Below are 3,991 nucleotides of genomic sequence, written 5' to 3' on the forward strand. Positions count from 1 at the left end.
AAAGCGACTCCAGCGCGCCTCTGACGTCAGAGGACCGGCAGGCAGGAAATGGCTGATTTTAGCTCCCTAAGTGGGTGAGGCCTCAGGAGCTGCTCTGTCCTCGCGACATTTGTAGGGATTTGGGGGGGAGGTGAGGGCGGAGTGATGTTGTGGTGTTGTGGTGTAGGAGGGTGTGCTGAAGTAGAGTTCAGGCGTTCATAGCCCTTTCGTTGTTTTAATCTATATATATTAATTTATATATACTTAATTATATATATATATATATATATATATATCTTCATTGCACCCCATTTTATTTTGACTTTTAAATAGGCAAATGTTCACTTGGAAGAATCTCATCAGGATAACGAGTTGGATCAAGCATGGGGTTGGCTCTGTGGGAGTGAATCCTGGAGAGGAGATGTGAACGGGACTCAGAATGAGACAGGCAGTGAGTGAGGGGAGAGGAGGCCTTCTGGAACATAAAACCTACAGTCCTGCAGTTGTTGGAAAGCTGTGACCTGTGGAGCCTGTCATGCCCAAAGCTGTGGGCTGGATCTCCATCACAAAAACCCAATATGATGGCACAAGCCTGTAATCCTAGAACTTGAGAGGTGGAGGCAGGAGGATCAGAAGCTCAAAGTCATCCTTGGCCACACAGTGCATTTGAGGCCATCTTGAGATATACAAGACTAGCTCAAAAAGGAGGAGGGGGCTTGTGAGTTGGCTAAAGGCACTTGCGGCTAAGCCTGTTCACCTCAGTGTCGCAATCCTCAATTCCCTCAGGGTGAAAGAAAGAGCCAGCATCTGAAAGCTGTCCTCTGACCACTGCACTTATATCTTGGCTGTGTATCCTCCCTCCTAAACAAATACAAATGAAATAAGTATTCATTATTTAAAACTTAAAATACATGACGACATTTTGGATAATCTAGGGAGTACGCTGGTGGAGATTGGAGCTGCTAAATTCTATCCATGGCCACTGCCACACACCAGTAGCCATCTCCGTGTAGAAATACTGATTACATTTCTTTGCTTGTATAAAATCAGAGCTGGGAAATGCTTCCCCCCCACCCCGCCCCAAGTTTGAGAATGTCTCTGTTCTCAGGGTCATTGTGAAGTTCACTGGGGAAGTTGTCTGTAGATATAGGTAATAGGCAGCTAAACTAAAAAATTAGAGTGTCTAAGATTTTTTTTTAAATTCATAAAAATGTCCTGAGGAAAGCCAGGTATGGTAGCCCATGTCTGTGACTGCAATTGAGAGGCTGAGTCAGGTGTAGTGTTGCTGGGTCAAGACCCCCACATCAGCCTGGGATACAGTGAGGCCTTGCCTTAGAAAAAGTAAGGTTATTAAGATGAATTAAGCTGGAGAGATGGCTCAGCGGTTAAGAGCACTGATTACTCATCCAGAGGTCCTGAGTTCAATTCTCAGCAACCACATGGTGGCTCACAACCATCTGTAACGGGATCCGATGCCCTTTTCTGGTGTGTCTGAAGAGAGCTATCGTGTGTGTGTGTGTGTGAGTGTGTGTGTGTGTGTCACTGTGAGGCTGGAGAGATGACTTAGCAGGCTGTCCTTGAGCAGCTTCCTCAGCCTTCTCAGTGCAGGCATGTCATCATGTCTATCTGTTTTTATTTTGGATTTATAGTGTGAATTAATGAACCAAACCATTTTTACCTAGTTGCCTGCCAGTTACCCCGATGCCACTATTAATAATGATCTTTTAATCCTTTTTATGTTTATTATATGCTATGCCATTCATAAAAATTAATCAGCCTGGGTTTGATAATAGTAATAATCACTGTACCTTGGAGGTAGAAGTAGGGCAATTGAGAGTTCAGCCACATAAGGAATTTGAGGTCAAGCCTGGGCTACACAAGACATTGTCTATTTTTTTTCAGTATCTCTTTGGTTCTATTCTAAATTCCTAAGAGAAAGAACCTGTGGCCAGCAGCTAGGGCCTATAGAACCAATAGAAGAACTGGGTTAGTGACTTTTCTTGTTGCCGTAGCATGGTACCTGACAGAAGCAAGGGCTGAGAGGAAAGGTCAGTTGGCTCTTGGTTTCTGAAGGATTTCAGTCCAGGACAATGGACTAAGGCTCACTGTAGAGACAGACCTACCCCTCCAGATAGGCCTCATCTCCTTAAGGTCTTCAAGAGAGCATCCTAGGCTGGGGACAGATTCAAAACACTAGGCAGAAAGTAATAGAGGAGGACCCTGGATGCCCTCACCCACATATGCATATACGCACATAGATAGACATGTCTGTCTGTCTGTCTGTCTGTCTGTCTATCTATCTCCTATCAATAAGTTGAAAGTTTGAAGAACCTAGGATGACATTTTTCTGATGTTTTTCAAGTGGAGAAATAGTAGGATGGGGTAAAGGGAAGGATGGGGAAGGAGGACGGGGAGGGTGAGATTAGTCAGCCCGTCCACTCTACCCATAGGGGCGGACATGTGGAGGGTCCAGAGCAGAGCATTCTTCCAGAGTAAGTCAGTCTTTACCTGTCCTTGGATCTTGTGTGTGTGTGTGTGTGTGTGTGTGTTGTAGATTGTTGTGTTATATGTATAGTAAATGCACTGTGTGTTGTATGTACGTACTGTAGTGTCATGTGTACATTGTGTGTGTTGTATGTATGCCGAGCTTTGCCTTCCAGCAGCCAGTCCCTTGGAGAAGTCCCTGAGGGAGCACACATAGGCGTACTCTCACCAGCCCATGGCAGATGCTGGCTTTCTTCTTCTGGCTTGGCTTAGATTCTAGAGACATATGTGTGAATTAGAAGCAAGCATCCCCCCAAAGGGTCTTTGCTGACCAAGGCACCCTGCTTCCTCTTCCTGTTCTGCATCTTCCAATATGCTTACTTGGGCTCCCCAGAGACATCTGTAGGAATTCACCCACAAATCCTGATTTCAGGATCTGCTTCTGGGAAGTAGATCCTAAGATTGCGTTCCTCCAAGGAGTCTTTCAAACATGTTCTCTATGGAACATGAACTCAAGTGTGAGCTACTGTCCAAGAATTTGAGGTCTCTCTTCTTAGCCACTGGCCCCACTGCCTTTAAGTGTGTATGTTTGCAATGGCCCAGGGCCAGGCTGTATTTTCTGGAACATGGAGGCCAGGACTAGGCTAAGCAGATGAAGAAAAAGACATGCAGCAGAAATGAAGGTCTGCTTTCAGTGCTAACTAGCATGATGGCCTTGTCACTAGTAAGCTAACTGTGACAAGGGACAGTCCATAAATGGAAGCCCAGAGGAGTTGAGGTCTCGGGAAGACTTCCTAGAACCAAGGAAGCTCAAGAATATTTGACCCTAAAGCTAGTCTACAATGCCATTTTATTTTCATATGGTGGAAATAAGAAACTCAGGCTTTCAGAAATGTGAGTCCTTATTAGTGATGTGGAGATAATTACAGCACCTACTTCTCAGCAGTGTGGGGATTAGAAATGTCTCATGTGGGACTCAAGGGATGGCTCAGTGGGTAAGAGCGCTTGCTGCTTTTATAGAACACCTGAACTCAGTGCCTAGCACAGAGCATCCTTGTTGGGTGGCTCACAGTAACTGTAACTTCTGCCCCATGTGGTCCTATGGTCATTGTAGGTACCTGCACTCACATGCACGTATACCCCCCCACACACACACACACATAATTGCAACAACAACAGCAACAGCAACAACAACAACAACAACAGCAAACTAGAGAGATGACTCAGTGGTTAAGAGCAGTGGTTGCTCTTACAGAAAACCCAGAATCAATTCCTAGAATATGCATGGCAGCTCACAACCATCTGTAACTCAGGTCCTAGGGGATGCAATGCCCTCTCCTGCCCTTCTAGGGTACTGCACACACGTAACACCCAGAAACACAGGCAAAACTCCTATACACATATATCAAACAAGAAAGATGAGGATGAGGAGAAATAATAATTATAATAATGTCTGAAAACCCTTAGCATTGCCAGTGAGACACACATGTGGGAAAATCCAGGGACAAAAGAGCCTCACACAGAGAAA

The sequence above is a fragment of the Apodemus sylvaticus genome, chromosome 2 (genome assembly GCF_947179515.1).
Source record: "Apodemus sylvaticus chromosome 2, mApoSyl1.1, whole genome shotgun sequence".
Taxonomy (NCBI): domain Eukaryota; kingdom Metazoa; phylum Chordata; class Mammalia; order Rodentia; family Muridae; genus Apodemus; species Apodemus sylvaticus.